Source organism: Leucoraja erinacea, chromosome 20, assembly GCF_028641065.1.
Source record: "Leucoraja erinacea ecotype New England chromosome 20, Leri_hhj_1, whole genome shotgun sequence".
NCBI lineage: Eukaryota > Metazoa > Chordata > Chondrichthyes > Rajiformes > Rajidae > Leucoraja > Leucoraja erinaceus.
The window spans coordinates 29,577,762-29,597,785 of record NC_073396.1 but is presented as its reverse complement, the minus strand read 5'-3'; the positions used below and the strand labels follow the sequence as shown (position 1 = coordinate 29,597,785).

The following is a 20,024-nucleotide window of genomic DNA, read 5'->3' as shown; positions in this document are numbered from 1 at the left end:
AGCAACATATGATGAAAAGGCAGATGGGTTGTGAACAACACAGATGCTTTGGGTCAAATCTCAAATGCATAGCAACAATATGTAAAGCAAAATGCTGTGAACACAAAGCAGGTTTAGCACATTCCATAGAGGGCCCAGGCAAAAGGAAAGGACATGTTTATATAAATCTTTTAGAATTACAAGTTAGCCCAATGCTTTTGTAATACTGCAGTGTGGCAATATAAGAAATGCAATGGCCATTTTCCAAAGTGCAAACTCTTACAAGCAGCAATGAATCAAATGACCAGATAATCGGTTTAATGTTTCATCAGCATGGATATTTATGGAAACTGTTGAAGCGATGATTGGCAATTGATGAACAATTAGAACAATTCGTATGAATCTTTAGATTAAGTTTTAAAAATGTTATTTTGCTCTCTCCATTCGGACGACATGAACTCTGGTGGGGGTGCCAGTCTGTAACTAATAGCACAGTTTATCAAATGATCTTTAACCCACACAGACTGCTGTTGGAAATACAGAACCTGACCACTTAACCAACTCCACCCTTTGCACCTCTAACTCTTGTTAGTGAGTAAAATCATTTCAACATAATTAATCATTCCTTTCTCTCAGAAATGTTGCTATTTCCCATTTTCCTCTTCTATTGTCATGTATTGTTCTTTGAGAACAGTTTATCATAAAATTGGGTAATATACGGCTTTGATCATTTTCTAGATGTTAACAACTAACAACTGGCCCTGTTTTATTTCAGAACACAAGGTAAACACAATTAAAATGTTACCCCTAGGTGCCCAAGTCAATTGCAGAATTGGTAGGAAGGAACTGCAGATGCTGGTTTAAACCGAAGATAGAAACTAAATGCTGGAGTAACTCTGCGGGACAGGCAGCATCTCCGGAGAGAAAGAATGGGTGACATTTTGTGGAAACCCGTCTGAAGATGTCTGAAGAAGGGTTTCGACCTGAAACATCACACATTTCTTCCATCCATAAATGATGAGTTCCTCCAGCATTTTGTGTCTATCTTCAATTGCAGAATGGGATTGCAGGCTTGGTTTTGGAAGCATTGTGGTGAAGGGGGAGACGAACATTTGGGTAGAGATGAGCACAGTTGGAGAGGTTGGGTTCTGAGCAATGCAGTCACTCTGCTCTGTAAGGTAAATGTTCCTCTGGATGGTGCTATTTCAATTCAGCACCAGGCACGCTACCAAATTAAAAATATAAATGAGTTGAGGCCATTCTTTCAAAGGAGCAAGATCTTTGTTAGAGAAATTGAAGGAGAACTTACATTCATGGATGTGCAGTCTCATTGCTGTGTGACATTGCACAGTGGTGCTCCAGGCAAGCCCAAGCACAATTAATTCTTTCTTTTCTGCCCCACACTGGTGCTAATGGTGTCCTTGAGCTCGGGGATAAACATGTCGGGATGCTGCTCGTAAAAATCCAGTTTTGGCAGGACTTCACTCAGAAAGACACTGGCTTAGAAATGTATTCCTGGTCAGTTGTGCCAAATGTGCTATGCATTTGTGTCAGTGTGCTGTGACTCTGATGTTCATTCCTTTTGAAGCCAGTGAAATGAATGTCCAGACCAGAGTGCATCACACTGGTAAGCTATAATGAAGGGCTGACATTCTGGGCAGCCTGTTCTTTACTATATCTCTGATTGAAAACAGACACATGAATTCATAATGACATGTAACAATACACACTTGGTGTGGGAAGGAACTGCTGATGTAGGTTTAAACCAAAGATAGCAACTAAAAGTTGGAATAACTCAGCGGGATAGGCAACATCTCTGGAGAGAAAGAATGGGTGATGTTTCGGGTCGAGGCCCTTCGGATCACGACCTGAAAGGTCACCCATTCCTTCTCTCCAGAGATGCTGCCTGTCCCGCTGAGTTACTCCAGGTTTGAGTCTAATACATCCTTGTTATTGGTTTATTAAATGTCAATAAAGTATGAAGGTGGGGCAGGCCTAACAGGAGTTATAAACATGTTAAACTGATCCACAAATTGGTTGCCAAAAGGAGAATGAATGCTGTGTAAAATAGCTTACCTGCACAATCCATCTGAATTCCAGACTGCACATTCCTCTTCACCCTAGAGATTAATTTCTGTCATCTAGACTGAGAAAGGGAAGAGCTGTAGTTTCTAAAGTCTGTCTTGTTCTCCGCTGAAGGGGGAAGTGAGATTAATAATCAGTGTCTGCGGACTGCAGCGCTTGGAATTGCCGACACAGCGATGGATGTCTTCAGCGGTAGAGCAGAGGATAGTGGGAAGGCATGATTTATAATCCGTTTGATAGTGATGGTTTTCGAACCCTTGCGAGGTTTGGAGCCTGTTTTACGCAGGCTTCTTTCCTGTCTAGTAGCACCTGATGATTGATTATCCCTGTCTTGCCTGACTTCATGATCACGAATGTTGAAGTCACTCTCCTATCCTGCCTCTCGCTTGTTACTGACTAGCGTCATCCAAGAGCGCATTCATATCACCCCAGAGAAAGGCACCGAAGTGCTGGAGTAACTCAGTGGATCAGAGAAAAGGAATAGATGACGTTTCGGGTCGAGACCCTTCTTCAGACCACACTACACCTTGATTAGTACAGGTGTCAGAGGGTATGGGGAGAAGGCAGGAGAATGGGGTTCGGAGGGAGAGATAGATCAGCCACGATTGTATGGTGGAGTAGATGGGCCGAACGACCTAATTCTACTCCTATCCCTTTTGACCTTATGACCATTGTGGATGTGTAAGCTTGGTGTATTGTGGCAAATGATTTGAAGATCATTTATCTGTTCGTATATTACTATTTACTATTTTGGGATTAAAGTATTACTCTGCATTTTTTAGTTACCCAGTCATTTACCAGTCATTGTAATGTGAAGCTGGGCTTACTCTTTACTGTGGGATAGCCCAGTAGCAAACTCAACCGCATAAAGAAATATGCAATGACTTTGTCTTTCTAGATTGGGTGGGGCTGCAGTCATGTGTACAGATATTATAGTTCTAGTGTTACCGCGGCAACTCCTAGGTTGCAAAAGAATTGTGTATTTTTTCCAAAGTAGCTCCTGATGTTTCATAAATCATCTGGAAGATCAATTCTTGAGTTGCGGCTGCATTTTAGCGAATGGTAGCTAACTCGTTTAACCAATCGTCTCAAGATACATAATTAAACCTCAAAAACAGCAGATAGGAATTTAAAACGTGGTGACATGAGTAATTAAAAAAAAGTATTTGTATAATGTTGTATAATGCATCTAATTTACTCATTCCCCACCAGAAAGAACTTTTATGATCCTTGATCTAATTGAATGGTGGAGCAATGATAATTTTCGGTGCAATTTTATGCAGATTTTATGGATAATTATTTTTTGTGTATCCGAGTCCATGCCCCTGGGATGCTGCTGCAAGCAGGATTATCATTGTATCTGTACCGCACTGTACTTGTGCACATGGCAATAAACTCGATCAACTACACCCAACTTCCTACTTCTTGCAACCTTATCCAATTTGCACGATGTGGGAATCCAAGCTCTCAATCATTGACCATTATCGAGGTTAGTTATCTATGAGTATAAGCAACTTAAAAGGCCCTGAGAGATGGGAAACCTCTGCTTGCACTCAAAATGGCATTGTGCGTTTGGTATAGGTTACCCTTGCGATCTGACTATTTGTGTGAGTGTCTGCATTCAGAAAAAAACCCTTCTTCCTAAGAAATCATCCTGTCTATGTTGGATTGAAAATTGACTTAAAAAAAAAAAATCTTAATTCAGTTGTTTTTTGAGCTTTGGTTTGGAGCATTGCATTGAAACCCCAGAAATAAATCTCTCTGGGGTCTCTATAGATGAACTGAAGTGGAACATTTGATGTTTACAACATTGCATGCACAATTCAAAAGAGGGCAGCTTCACTGAACTTTGCAAGTAAGAAAACAAGAGTGGCAATTCACTGTCTGTGTTCAGTCAAAAACACACTGGCACCAATGTTGCTGAGATTTTCTTGAACTGCAGCTGACCCTAAATCTGCTGAACTTGGTGTTTCTTTAGGTTACGAGCCTAGCTTGGCATCAGCCGCACTGCAGTAGTCCATAAAAACAAATGTCGCCATCTGAAATCCGAGTGTTTCCAGGAGTTGTGCTAAAATGAAGTCTTTCATAAGCAATCGTTCAGTGGAAATCTCAATACATAGGGATCAGGCCTTTCATCGCTGGAGGCGATGGTTTAAACAATGAAAGTTAGTGTCTGAATTTCCATTCTATGATGGTTATAATTTCACCATGGAAGGAATGTCATTAATCAAATTTTGCTTGAGAGAAGTTATGTTCACGGTAATGTTTAATTTTTGGTCTCTACTGTACACCCATTAATCCCTGACCTCTGTGACACACCGACACTATGATGATACAATCATACTAATAAAGTTCGGAAGGTACTTCTGCAGAGTAATTACCTAGGGAGTTTCAGGATTTTGGACCAGGAAATGGTGATTATATTTCTACATTAAGGGGATGCGTGATTTAATGGGATATTTGAAGCCAGCCTACCTGTTGCCCTTGGGCTTGGGTTATTTAGAAGGTGATCTTGTAGACAGATCTGTAGTGCATCTTGTAGGTGGTTAGAAATGCATCCTTGGGAACCAGTGGTAATGGGGTGAATTGGAAAGGGGTCTGAATAAAATAGGTTGGTTTGCTCTGGATGGTTTCAATCTTGGGCACTTTGCAGCAATGTCCATTCAGGCAAATAGGAAGTGTTCACTACATGCGACCTCTCTCATCTATACTTTGAAAATGATGGGAGATTTTGGAGCGTCTGATGGTGAGTCATTCATTACAAAATAATTTAATCTCTCTTCCACCACAAAGGAACCCCATGAGGTTTCTGCTCAGTGTTTACCTGACAAAGTGGTGATAGGATGTGGGGGTGGTAAAATTGCTGAAAGTTAAGGGGACACGGCAATTGCCTGGGTCTTGTACGGCACAATTATAACTTGCTGTTGTACGCAAACAGCATTACCATAAGCAGCTTAGACAATTGGACTGAATGATAACAATTTTTAACAAAGGTTTTCATAATTCCATGTTAAATATTAAATGTAACATGTTAAAGCATGTAGTTTGGCTTGGTTTAGAGATACATCGCGGAAACAGGCCCTCTGGCCCACCGAGTCCGCACCGACCAGCGATCCCCGCACTTCACCCTACACCCACTAGGGACAATTGTTTACATTTATACCGAGCCAATTAACATACAAACCTGTACGTCGTTGTCGTGTGGGAGGAAACTGAAGATCTCAGAGAAAACTCATGGGGAGAACGTACAAACTCAGTACAGACAAGTACCCGCAGCCAGGGATGAACCCTGGTCTCTGGTGCTGTAAGGCTGTAGCTCTACCGCTGAGCCACTGTGCCGCCCTGTGGCTTTAACACTTTCAATGCCATATGTAAGAGAATAAAGGCAATAGAACATAGAACAATACAGCACAGGAACAGCCCCTTTCGGCCACAATATCATAAGACACAGGAACAGAATTGGGTCATTCGGCCCATCGAGTCTGCTCTACATTTCTGATAAACATTATACTAAATGGAACTAATAACTCTGCCTGCACATGGTCTATATCCCTGCATTCGCTGCATATTCATGTGCCTATCTAAAAGCACTTTAATGTCACTATTGTATCTGTTTCCACCACCACCCCTGGGAAGTGTGTACCAGGCACCCACTACTGTGTGTGTGTGTGCGCGTGTGCGTGTGTGTGTGCGTATACGTGTGTGTATGTAAAAGATATCCACTGCTCTTTGCATTTTCAAAACAAAAACTTTCCCTCTCGCCTTGAAGCTATGCCTCTCACATTTGACATTCCTGTCCCGGGAAAGAAGGTTGTCCACTGTCTACCCTATTTATGCCTCTTATAATTTTGCAAACTCATAAGAGAAAAAAAACCTGCAGCATCGGAGACTGAGAGATTTGGTATTCACCAGCAGGAGACACTAATCAAATGATTTCCGTGCATTTTGATGCATTTTTGGGGAGACCTCCACTCTTATCAAACATAATATGTGATGAGAAAGGTGGGATCTTCAGTCAGGGCAAGTAAAATGAAGAACTAGTAGCAAGGTACAGTAAAGTTGTTGTGCAGAGGAGAGCTGCTATCTGTGATGCCTGCATTTTCATGCTACAGGGACACCAGCGCTGGCTCTTTACTGCTGTTGCCTTCTGCTTCCTTTTCTTTGGTATTTTCTGTAAAATTGATTATAAAACCAGCAGAGTTTTGAAAACATCACATGCTGTTTAGTTAGAACCTACTGCTAAAACATCGATGCACTCTTGCTGACTGGTGCTGTTTGTTCATTTGGATGTACTATATAAAAAATCTTGTGACCATACCAACTATTCATGTTGTATGAAATGGAATGCAATGCGGAGGGGAGTTATTTTGAAAGGGACAGTACGTTTGTAGTGGATTAAAACAGACTCAATATTCCCTACAATATTCACTACTTCCCTGATAGAGTCTTCTCTATTTATTTTAAAATATTTAAGGAATCCATTAGAATAGTGGGCAAATAGAATTTGATAAATTTGTTAAATCACAGTAGTTATTTTATAGAAACTTGCTGTTGGTTACTCAATGTATTGAGGATAGTATTTATTTTGTCATCAAAAGGTAATATCCTGAGTTAGCATTTCCAGATTAGGTGTTGAAGGAGTAAATGAAAAGGAAGCAAAGGGACAGAAGTTTAGGGGTAACATGAGGGGGAACTTCTTTACTCAGAGAGTGGTAGCGGTGTGGAATGAGCTTCCAGTGGAAGTGGTGGCGGCAGGTTCGTTGGTATCATTTAAAAATAAATTGGATAGGCATATGGATGAGAAGAGAATGGAGGGTTATGGTATGAGTGCAGGCAGGTGGGACTAAGGGAAAAAAGTTGTTCGGCACGGACTTGTAGGGCCTGTTTCCGTGCTGTAATTGTTATATGGTTATATGGTAGCAGTTTGTGATTATGGAATTAATGGATTGATTGAAACAGGAATTAATGGAAACAGGCCTTTGGGGCCCATCGAGTCCATGCCGGCCATTGATCACCCGATCACACTGATCCTATATTATTCCTGTTTTCACCCACTCCCTGCACTCTAGGAACCATTTACAGAGGCCCATTAATCTACAAACTCATGTGTAAGAAGTAACTGCAGATGCTGGTTTAAACCGAAGATAGGCACAAACTGCTGGAGTAACTCAGCGGGACAGGCAGCATCTCTGGAGAGAAGGAATGGGTGACGTTTCGGGACGAGACACTTCTTCAGACAGACCCATCTTCTTCGGCAGAAGAAGGGTCTCGACCCGAAAAGTCGCCCATCCTTTTTTCTCCAGAGATGCTGCCTGTCCCGCTGAGTTACTCCAGCATTTTGTGTCTATCTTCAATCTACAAACTTGCACGTCTTTGAGAAAGATGTGAGGGGAATCTGGAGCAGCCAGAGGAAACAGGGAGAACGTGCAAACTCCACACCGCAGTCACCCGAGGTCAGGAACTGAACCCGGGTCCCTGCCGCTGTGAGGCAGCAGCTCTACAAGCTGCACCCACTGTGCCCGTTTTCATCATTTAATCTTTAGAGAAACAGAAAATAGGTGCAGGAGTAGGCCATTCGGCCCTTCGAGCCTGCACCGCCATTCAATATGATCATGGCTGATCATCCAACTCAGTATCCTGTACCTGCCTTCTCTCCATAAACCCTGATTCCTTTAACCACAAGCGCCACATCTAACTCCCTCTTAAATATAGCCAATGAACTGGCCTCAACTACCTTCTGTGGCAGAGAATTCCAGAGATTCACCACTCTCTGTGTGAAAAATGTTTTTCTCATCTCGGTCCCAAAAGATTTCCCCCTTATCCTTAAACTTGTTCTGGACTTCCCCAACATCGGGAACAATTTTCCTGCATGTAGCCTGTCCAACCCCTTAAGAATTTTATAAGTTTCTATAAGATCCCCCCTCAATCTTCTAAATTCTAGCGAGTACAAGCCGAGTGTATCCAGTCTTTCTTCATATGAAAGTCCTGACATCCCAGGAATCAGTCTGGTGAACCTTCTCTGTATTCCCTCTACGGCAAGAATGTCTTTCCTCAGATTAGGAGACCAAAACTGTACGCAATACTCCAGGTGTGGTCTCACCAAGACCCTGTACCACTGCAGTAGAACCTCCCTGCTCCTATACTCAAAGTTATGTTTAATACTGTATGTCATCTGACTGTGCCCACATTTCTTAATATGTTGTTGGAGTGATGGGGTCTAGAGAGGAGGCTACAGGGAGGTAGAGGGGACTGTATTTCTACATATTCAGTACTAGTGGACTAGCAGAGCCGGAGAACCATTTGAATTAATCGTCTCGAAAACATCTCGAGCCTTTCCAGCCCAACCTGTGAAGCAAAAAAAAATTCCATGGCCTATAACCCGACATATTTATTTAAAAAAAAGGTTATTGTGGTGAATTCTAGGCAGGAAAATCAATGTATTTTAAACAATTTCAGCTGTGCAATTTGGTTCGGAAAAGAACATTCATGGAATCATTACAGTTCAGAAACAGGGACCTAATGTGACCCCTAGTCCATGACGACAGGGATTGCAGGAGAAACAATCAGCCTGTAGATTAAAATATATGATCTGAGGAAACGTAAGAGATTGACGTTGCTGCTGTGTAGTGGCCTCTCTCTCTCCCCCACATGTTAATCTGGCAGTCAGATTGGTTGTCAGAATCTGCCGATGTATGATTATTCATGTCACTGAGTGAGTGGGCAGAGCTCAGTAAAAAACATCAAAACTCTTCAAAAAACTCTCTAAAAAAAAATTGGTGTTTAAAATTAGATCTAATTACCATTCTAAGCACAAACATTATGCGGTGTTCCATAACAGCATTTTCACAACAGTGCCAAATTCCCAGAATATCGTCATCTTTCCCAATTTGTAAGAATCCATTAATTAAAACTAACGTTACAAATGTCTGGAGAGAAGGAATGGGTGACATTTCAGGTTGAGACCCGGTCTGAAGAAGGGGCTCGACCTGAAACGTCAGCCATTTCTTTTCTCTAGGGATACAGCCTGGTCCGCTGAGATATCTTGTGTCTATCTTGGGTGTAAACCAGCATCTGCAGTTCCTTCCTACATTTTACGAATGTCTCCCTGGGTTTAGTTTTAGTAATGTTGATTTGGGTGGTAAGGCACATGAGACCATTGGTGGAGATAATATGTAGGCCAACCATAAGCTGCTCTATTTGTTTCTTGAATGGTCCTGGTAGTGCTAACATTTTTTTACCTGTTCCTATCGGCTCTTGGAGGTCGATTCTGAAGAAGGGTTTTGGCCCAAAACGTTGCCCATTTCCTTCGCTCCATAGATGCTGCCGCACCCGCACCCGCTGAGTTTCTCCAACACTTTTGTCTACCTTTGCTCTTGGAGGTAGATGTCCGTCTCTAAAACCATTGGTCAGTGTGGTGGAGCATTTCTTGATAAGGAATTCTGAGATCTTGTCCGAGGACAATAAGGAGGGGAGATATATTTTCAGATGGGGGTGTGGGAACATGGTGTCAGCGAGGCCCGAGTGTGGTGTTTCCGCACATCTGCTGCCTTTGACCTTCTTGGCAGTAGAGACTGTGGGTTGGAGAGGTGCTGTCAGAGCAGCCCATGAGTGGTGGAGCTGAATGACTTGCTCTCTTACTGTCCTTTGGTGTTTTATCCCTTACACATGTTTATTTTTTAGTTTTGAGATACAACGTGGAAACAGGCCCCTTTGGCCCACCAACCAGCGATCCCCGCACATTAACACTACCCCACACACACCAGGGACAATTTTACACTTGTACCAAGTCAATCAACCTACAAACCTGTACGTCTTTGGAGTGTGGGAGGAAACCGATGATCTCGGCCGGGAGCACGACAACAAACACCATCGGGTCATTCATGGACGGGCGGTGGAATGTGCTCCTGAAGACAGTCTCTGCTTGACCACTACTCCACTATGTGGGAGGACTGTGATCGTGAGGCCTTTACTTAGTTGCATCTATAGGGAGGGAGGGAGTTGCAGGCAGAGAGGGAGTGAGTTGCAGAGAAAGGTGGAGCATACGATGTGACCATGATGTGGAGAAGAGGGCATAGCCTAAGAATAAAAGGACATACCTTTGGAAAGGAGATGAGGAGGAATTTCTTTAGACAGACGTTGGTGAATCTGTGGATTTCATTGCCACAGATAGTTGTGGAGGCCAGGCCGCTGGGAATTTTTAAACAAACATTGACAGGTTCTTAATTAGTACGGGTGTCAGCGGTTATGGGGAGATGGCAGGAGAACCGCGTTGAGAGGGGATGATAGATCAGCCATGGTTGAATGGCGGAGGAGACTCGTTGGGCCGAATGGCCAAATTCTGCTCCTGTGATTTAAGAACCTATAATGGTCTATCCTGGTGATAAGGTGTTGCCGTGATGCATTCACTGGCAAGGCCTGAAGTACCGGTACATGGAACACAATGTGTAGGGAAGAACTGCAGATGCTGGTTAGACTTCTCTAACTTCAAATAGCCCTCGCTTTCCCTCTCTATCCCTTCCCCCTTCCCAGTTCTCCCACCAGTCTCCAACTACATTCTACATTTGCCCCGCCCCCTCCTCTGACGAGGGTCTTGACCCGAAACGTCACCCATTCCTTCTCTCCAGAAATGCTGCCTGTCCCGCTGAGTTACTCCAGCATTTTGTGTCGCCATGGAACTCTAGCTGCGGGTTTCGTAGTTTTATCAGTGAATCTGGAAATGCTTCAGATTAATTTCACCACAGTCAATTGTGAGTTTTAATGGGAGTGGGTGGCATTATAATAAGCAACTGTAAGGGAATACTTCCCTCCTGAGTAAGTAGGAGTATGTTTACTGCCCTCTCTGATCATCTCACTTCAGCTCTGAATTCTTTGCTCCCCCTGGAAACCGCAACTGCAAATGAATCTATAAGAATGTTTATTTTACACTGGCGTCCTGTGGGAGAGAGAATACTGCATTACATTATTCCTCACGCATGCTGACATTTCTTTCTTCTGCCCTTGATCTTGCCTGTGAATGGTTGTGTGGAGTCCTGGAGTATGTGCATGTCTTCTAATGAGATAATCTTTTTACAGCTCCAGGAATGGGGCTAAAGATGATGTACAGCAAACAATGTTTGAATGTTCATGTAAAGGAAATGCAAGCAAGCCATTGACAATGACTAACTATGCGGTTACAAAACATATTGTTGTTGTACTACTGAAAAGGTGCAGTCAAAGAGTGATACAGCATGGAAACGGGCCCTTTGGCCCAACTTGCCCACACTGACCAACATGTCCCATCTACACTAGTCCCCTTGTTTGACCCATATCCCCCTAAACCTGTCCTTCCTCTGTACCGATCTAAATGTTTCTTAAGGGCATGTCCCACTTGGCCATCATTGCGCCTCATTTACGCCTTATATGTAAATTAGGTCGACGCATCGTGACGCGTGGGGTGCGCATGCGTTGCACATGGTGAGGCGTGGAATCGTGTGCGGTATCGCGCGGCGCTCCAGGATTTATTACAGGGACTAAATCCTCGCGCGCCACCTGCATTACGTATATCGCGTACGCATGCTCACGCATTGGATACGCACGCTGTGCTTTGGCATCGTACCCTGGCGTCCCGACGTCTCACGTGTATCACGTGATGACACATGGTTACGTCACCGTGCGTCAACGTCCTTGCGTCAGCGTCCTGCCGCAAGCCGCAGGGTATTCTAATGACGTCACGCGCACAAGACGGCTGTGCTGACACATGATTTGCTTGCGACGTCTCGCATCATGACGCGTCGACCTATTTTACATATGACTCGTAAATGAGGCGCAAATGACGGCCAAGTGGGACAGGCCCTTTAAGCGTTGCAATAGTACCTGCCTCAACTACCTCCTCCGGCAGCACCAGTACTATACACTTGTAAATAGATGACTTGTTTACAGATTATTGTTGCTGTCATTTAATGCTATTTGACTCGCGCAAATAACAAAGATAGAGCAGGAAATGTGGTGACTGGATGTTCCAACATTGATACTAAAATTCCTACAAAATAAAAATCTGACGTTTTTGGTCCTCTGTTCATTTATGTAAATTTTTGCTATTTTTGAACGATTCACTTTCCAAGATTGTGGGCTTCCATTTCCCAGACCATTGTCTCTCTGTCTCTCTGGTTTTGTTTTGGTTTTTTTTAAATTCCAAGACTTTATTCAACACAACAAATGATACAACAGATCAAGTCATAAACAAAAAAAGAAATTACACTATATCAAGTGTCATTATAATACAACGTTACAGTCATTGTTCCCAATCTCTCAACCCCACGCGGTGACCAGCGCCCACGGAATACCCTCCATAGTCCCCGTGGACACCGCGTGTTCCCTCTCCAGGGACACACGTGCACGGACGTAGGACCGAAAGAGGGGCAGGCAGCCGACTCTAGTCTGACCATCGACGGCCTGCTGCCTGGACCCGCGAATGGCCATCTTGGCCAGGCCCAGGAGTAGACCGACAGGTACTCCCACCCCCCCACTCAGCTCTCCCCACACCCTGCCTTGTGTCCAAACACAAGAATCGTAGGACTAAAATGCAACCAGAACTTTAGGAACAACCCTTTCAGATATTGATACAGGGGCAGTAGCCTCTCACACTCCAAATAAATGTGGAACACGGTCTCTTCCTCGCCACAGAAAATACAGGCAGCGGACGAGCCCGTGAACCTACTCAAACGTTTATTACACGCCACCGCTCTGTGCAACACTCTCCACCCCAGGTCCCCAATGTAAAGGGGGACAACTCCCTTGTAGAGGGACCCCCACTGGGGACCTTCCCCACCTTCAGGTGGTAACACCGTCCGCCATGGTGTGTCGGGTCGGGAGATGAAGGCAAGGAGGTGCAGAATGTGCAGGAACATTCTATACAGTGAGCGTCTCTTCGCGTCACGAAATGGCATGCTAGTCATCTCCGAAAGGCGGCTCAGGTTATGTGGAGCCGGTGCCCGGGAAATATCCCGGACCCGAGGTCCGATGAGCAGATCAGGCGGAGCGGGTAAAAGCTCATTCAGAACCACTCTAGGCTCGTGCCTCTCCTCGACACCCGCCATGATTTGTTGAGGACCGGCCACTCCCGCAGCCGCAACATCCCCCTCCCCTCGTGGAGCAACACGCTGGCTGAAAACAACCAGATTCCTCACTCTTAGCACATCCCGGTAGAAAACATGGCAAGCCCCTTGGGGCGGGTCGACTGATGCCCGCCACCGGGAGCCGCGAGACCCCCCCTTGGACAACGACCCCGTCGGAAAAAATACGTGGCCAAAGTGTGCCATCTGGGGTATATACATATACCTCCGCAGGGTCCTGAGACGGAGAGCCGCCACCTGGGTACGCACGCATACCAAGGACTGGCCGCCCTCCTCTAATGAGTAGCCAGCCGGTACCATAACATGGAGGCCACCAGCTGGTTTATGACCAACACCCTCCCCTGAAAAGAAAGAACTCCAAGCAAGCCAGACCAGTGCCCCAGCCGGGCAACCACCTTCGTCTCCAACTCCTGCCAGTTTGCCGGCCAAGCATCGTCAGTGGGACTCTCTGTCTCTCTGTCTCTCTCTCTCTCTACATTCGCAAAATCAAGGGCAGTATCTGGGCTATTTAACCCAAGTAGTGGGTTCTTAACCTCGAAGTCCATGGCGGAGAGTACAAACGCATAGAGGGAAACACATGGTGCTGGAATCTTGGGGGGGAAAAAACAAACTGTTGGAGGAACTCAGCAAGTCAGGAATAGTTCATGTTACAGGTAGAGTCCCTGTGGGCATCAAGTCTTGATACGCTGTCTCAATCTAAAATATCAACTATTCCGTTCCCACCACGGATGCTGTGTTGAGTTCATCCAACAGTGTATTTTTTGCTTCAGATACCAGCACCTGCCATCTTGGGACTTAAACTAGGTATGTGTATGTGCCATGGTGGACGATGTGTAGTTTCATCAAGGACTCTTTGTGATATAATTATGGATAATTTCAGAACATTGTAACACTGAGAGCAGATAATCAGGCGATTCTATCCTTCCTTGTAGATTACCTTAAAGCAACAATCGTGTACCAAATGCAGATCAGAAAATAGGCACAAAATGTTGGATTAACCCAGCGGGACAGGGAGCATCTCTGGACAGTAGGAATGGGTGACATTTCCAGTCGCCCATTCCTTCTATCCAGAGATGTTGCCTGTACTGCTGAGTTACTCCAGCATTATGTGTCTATCTTTGGTGTAAACTCTGCAGTTCATTCCTACACAAGATACGAAAATCCTGATTCTGGTAACCCCCCCCCCCCCCCCCCCCCCCCCCCCCCCCCCCCCCCCCCCCCCCCCCCCTACTCCTGCCTTGTAAGTTGACTTTATAAATGTTACAGATGATACATAACTGGAAGTATTTCAAGAAATCCATCTTGTAGGCAATCAAGATCCTAATCCAAATTTAGATTTTGGTTGGTGTAATGTTTTAGCAGCGCGGCGCCCCATCTAGTACAGTAATTATGTTCAAAAGCATAGGCCCCATAATCTTGGCCACATGGTCTATCCAAAGGCCAAATTTGTGTGTGTGTGTGTGTGTGTGTTTGCCAGATTAAATATGAGATAAACATAGGGTTAAGGATTGAATTGCTGCAGTAAAAATCCTGTAAGCAATTTTAAATTGAACGTTAAAGTGGAATTCCACACGTCTACTGTTCGCACATTATTTTGAAACTGGCAGTTTTCAAAATGGCAGTTACAGAGATTATTTCAATGTTTGCAAGTTAAATATGGAAGCAATTCTGGTTATTATTTGCATATTTTTCTACCCAACACATTCCTAATCTTGGAGCCAAAAGTTGCCACTAAAGAGCAGCCAGCCACCCAGTTTTGAAACTGATGAATGTATGTAAATATTCATGTTTTTAATTCAAATTTCATTCTGCTACCCTGTGTGATTTGTCTTTATGCAACTATTGTTTGTCAATCCTAATGTCTGCGTATATCCGGGATTCTTGTTGTTTTGGCCGTTTAGATTTAGATTATCTTTGTGATTGCTGTCAAGGAAAAATAGGCAATTTATCTTATTTTGTGATGGAGCATAGTGTGACTCATTAACCAAACATGCATGTATGTATGTGTTTAGGATAGAGAGACCTTGGGTAATCATTGGCAGAGGGGTTATTGTTGGAAGGATCTGTTTGCAGATGGGAATGAGATGGAGATCTGCATGGATAGGAAATCTGTCAGTAGTAAACTTTTGTACTTCATGATCAGTATAAGTGAAATCAATGAAATATTCTGTCAATTGTCAAGTGATTTGGAACTTTGTCAGCCCCATTTTAGCAATACCATTGAGAGCCTGTATAAGGCAGTAAATTCAGTCTATTATAAAGTACACGCAGTGGAAATCAATGGTGTTTAACAGCTATTAAAAAGTAAGGTTTACTATTGAAGGAATGCTGTGTATTGTTTTCCAATTTGTTTCCTTCTTATTCTATCTCTTGTTCCATTTTAATTGTGTAGGAAAGAACTACAGATGTTGCTTTATACCGAAGATAGGCACAAAATGCTGGGGTAACTCAGCGGGTCAGGCAGCATCTTTGAAGAAAAAGGATAGGTGACGTTTTGGGTTGAAGAAAGTCTGAAGGGTAGACTGAAACGCCACCCATTCTTTTTCTCTAGAGATGCTGCCTGACCCGCTGAGTTACCCAGCACTTAGTGTCTACTTCCATTTTAATTGTATTTTGTATCTTAATGATATATGGGGGGGGGGGGGGTGAAATCTGAAATTTGCCATTGACTTTAAATTATTAAATTCATCCCAGTGTTTATGTTGCAGGGCTAATCATTGTGCTTTTGTGCTGAAAGATACCAGGAAAATTTACAATGTAACTGAAGATTCACTAGTTAGCCAAAACTGTAAACAGTTTCTGTTGATGCTGTGTATGGTGGCAACACTGACCAACAAGAATGCAAATGATAGGATATTATTAACCCTGTCATTACAATTGCTATTGCCGTGTTTATGTACTAATTTCTAGAACGCCTCTGGCTGGGACTCCCACAGTCAAGAAATATGTAGATGAGTGCTTAAAACTCCATGATTTATAAGGTTAAGGCCAAGTGGTGGAATGTGAGGGGAACTTCAATGGCCATTAGGGACACAAGACCTGTTCAAAGCTGTAAGACTGACTATATGTAACCATTGCTATTTCCTGGAGATCTTTTACCCGTCCCCAATCTTCCTTTCTCCTAGTAAACTTGTTTTTTTCTTTTTAGAATTCTGCAAACCTCACCTCTAACTTGTTGACAGACAGAGCTGTTACTGAAACAAAACACTTTGTTGTATCTAGAGATAGATAGATCTGTTGTATCTGCCTATCTTTGAACTCTGAAATATATTTGTGGCACTCAAATATTGGATCTCGACCAATTTCACTGCATTCTAATGTTTGGACCTTTTTAGAACCAATATACTAGAGTACAACATTTTGTAGGTGTTTTAAAACTGAAGTTTTATCTCTTGTAACAGGAGCGTGGGATGTGGTTCTTCTCCATAAAATGGTTCCTCAAGTAACTCTTCAAACTGACTCTCTTTTGTTCTATTTCTAAATGAGATGTTGGGGGTTATAATGAAGAACACACACACATTGAAGGAGCACTTGGCACTGCAACAGGAATGAATCAGTTTAGTTTGCATATTGTACAGTGGACCACACCCAGAGCTGTTTGGTAAAGGATCATCAGTGAAGCATTTGACTGCGGATGAGTTGAATCCTTAGTGACATTTGCTTTATGCACATTGACATTCAGATCTTTGTCCAAAGCTTTTTTGTTTTGGGTGGAGGGAGGGTCTTAGTTTGTGGGTGGGTGTGGTGAAAGACTTTGTGTGGGAGGTACATTGCGGTTTACATTCTGACTGAGTGCATTGAATGCATTCTGAACAGCTTGTTAACAAAAGAGACAATTGTTCATATTTGGGAAGGAGGATTTACTGTTGATGACTGGATTTAGGCTCAAAACTCCATGCTTCAAATTAACCAAGGAATTATGTCCCTTGGGGGTATTAAAAGATGTTGCAATTTTACAAACTGGGGGAATTAATAAAGTTCTGCTGCTATTATTTGTAAAAATGCAGATAAGAGGTATTTTAAGTCCATTTTAAATTTACCAATTTTTAATTGAAATCCTTTCATCCAGTAACTTGGGCATTATTTGAATCTCTGCTTACTGTTATTTGTTTAAGAGGTGTGCCAAAATACACAACCAGTCACTGGGAATCCTATTCATATTGGCGGTGGCAGTGCAATAACTCTGAATTAGCACCCATCCAATCATTTAAATAATTTCAAGATTCAAGAGACATTTATTGTCACATACACCAATTGGTACAGTGAAATTTGGGGTCACCATACAGACATACGAATAAAAAAATGAACACAGAACACGATAGTCTTCAACATAAATATCCCCACACAGCGGAATCAAAGTTTTGTACTGTGAGGGAAGGCACCAAAGTTCAGTCATCCTCCTCTTTGATGTTCTTTGATGTTCACCCGTGGTCGGGGCCTCCCGAAGCCCCTCCGCAGTCGCCGCTACGGCCGGCCCAATGTTCAGGCCCTCTCGCCGGGATGATGGAACTCCGACGTCGGAATGGAAGAACAACCTCAGCGGCTTGGACTTCCGAATCGGCCACTCCTTACTGGAGACCGTGGCTCCCGAAGTCCACAGGCCGAGCTGGGCGAAGATTCACGCTGGCGGTCCTCGGCAAAGGGATCCCACAGCTCCGCGATGTTGAAGTCAGCGCCGCCCGCGGCTAGAAGCTCCTCAACCACAGCTCCACGGTGTTGAAGCAGCAGGTCCAACACTCCGGAGCTTCAACACGGCGATCCCAAGAAAGGCATTGCCCGCTCCGCGGTGAATCCAGTGCTGCGCCGCTGCTGAAGCTCTGGTCCGGTCACCGGCAGGAAAGGCCGCGCCAATCCAGTTGGTAGGCCGCGAGAGGGTGGGTGGGGGGAGGGGAGGGCGAGAACATGACTCGGAGAATAGTTGCATCCTCGCCAGGAAGTGACTGGGAAACACTTTCCCCCTTACCCTGCCCACCTCCCCCCACATAAAAAACTAAAGAAACCTCCAAAACATACCTTTTAAACAGACTAAAAATAAAAAACAGATGGAAAAACAGACAGACTATAGGCAGAGGCTGCCATCAATGCAGCGCCCCAGCCCATCTGCTGCACATGGAGCATTTAACAAAACTGTTTGTATCTTACTCATTTTAATAACATATTCATATTTATTTAGTAAAAAGACATTAAAACTAACTGACTTTTTATACATTCTAAAAACAAATGAAACATTAAACATGGATTAAAGATAATTGTTTGTAATTGGACAAAAACTGTACTCCAAGCAAATAATTACATTTAAACTGAAAGGTAGATAACCAGCAACATCTAGAATAAGAATCTGTAGACACGAGGCTGCAGATGCTGGAATCTTGAGCAAAAAACAGCAAACTGGATCAGGCACAACTGGAGAAAGTGGACAGGTGTCGTTTTGGGATGGGACCCTTCTTCAAGGCTATAGGGAGATAGCTAGTGGGAAGAGGGGAAGGGGTGGAGAAAGAGCTGACAAGTGACTCGTGGATCCCGGTATGGAGTGGTGGGAGAGAGATAAGTCGGGTGGGCGAGAGAAAGGGTAGGGACAGTTACAAAGGCTGGAGGTGAAAAGTGGAGTAGGCAGATGCTGCAGGTAATGGAAGCTGATAAGGTGGGGGGTGAAATATAGAACTAGAGGAAGGCTTGCTGCGTAGATGGGAACGGGAGATGGAGGGGTAGGGATGGATGGTGAACAGGCAGAGGAGGGGAAAGGAGTTGGATGATATGCAGGTAGGGCAGAAACATGGTGTTGATGAGAGGACCTGGGTAGATCAGAAGGTGAAAGTGAGAGGGTGGAGGTGGTCACCTAAAATTGGAAAATTCAATATTCATGTCTGAAGGTTTGAAGATTGCAGGTTACCGAAGGGGAAAATGATGTACCGTTCTTCCAGTTTGCACGTGGCCTCACTCTGGCAATGGAGGAGGTCCAGGACAGGACTGATGTGGGAACGGAAGTGGGAATTGAAGTGGCTAGCAATTGAAAAATCCAGCTGGCTCTGGTAGTCAGTGCACAAGTGTCCAGCAAAGTGGCACTTGGTCTCTCTGATGTAAAGGAAGCTGGGGTTCGGGTTCGGGGAGACGGGTGCTGGGGGTTACGGGGAGAAAGCAGGAGATTAGGGTTGAGAAGGAAAGATGGACGAGGCATGATTCAATGGCAGAGTAAACTTGATGAGCTGAATGGCCTAATTCTGCTCCTTCAACATTAGGCCATATTGAGAGCACCCAATGCAATATGATGTTGGAAAAAGTACATGGAAACCTTTGGCTCACATTAATGGGCTGTTTTGGGTCCCTGAATAAAGGTGAGCGAGGTGGTGTAAAGTGTAGGATGTAAATTTTGTTCCTGATGAGTTTTCCTGACTTTCTAACTTGATGGTAATCTAACATATTGACTTCTAAGTGGCCCAGTATCCTCAAGCCTACTTCTGGAGTTCTAATCATGCAATCAGATTTAAAAAAAATTAGGGAATGGGAATGTTCTCTACATACCTGAAGGAGGCAAGGAAGACTTGATCTGCCTCAGTCAGGAATGAATGAAAATTGATTGATTCACCAGTGTTAATATTGAAAATCATAATGAACTTTGCTTCAAATCTTTTGAACTTCACCTTACCAGAGGTCTGGTCTTTTTCTTTCAAGGGGGTGTGGATGGAATAACTGACTGTCCAGATTTTAAAATGGTTAAGCAGGCTGTATTACATGAGAAATATCTAAATTTGATGGTTTTGCCATATGCGTTTGGTTCTAAATTTAATGTTTGTTCCTTCCACAAAAATGTTCCCGTGAATTGTACAGGCTTGTATTTTCCATCATACTGCA

The 20,024-nt window shown here is 43.8% G+C and overlaps 1 protein-coding gene across 1 annotated transcript in view; it reads left to right on the top strand.

Moving 5' to 3' along the window:
• The window catches only part of emp2 (epithelial membrane protein 2), a 37,338-nt gene that overhangs the window by 7,530 nt on the left and 9,784 nt on the right, over positions 1-20,024 (top strand). The gene's annotated exons all lie outside the window — the stretch shown is intronic.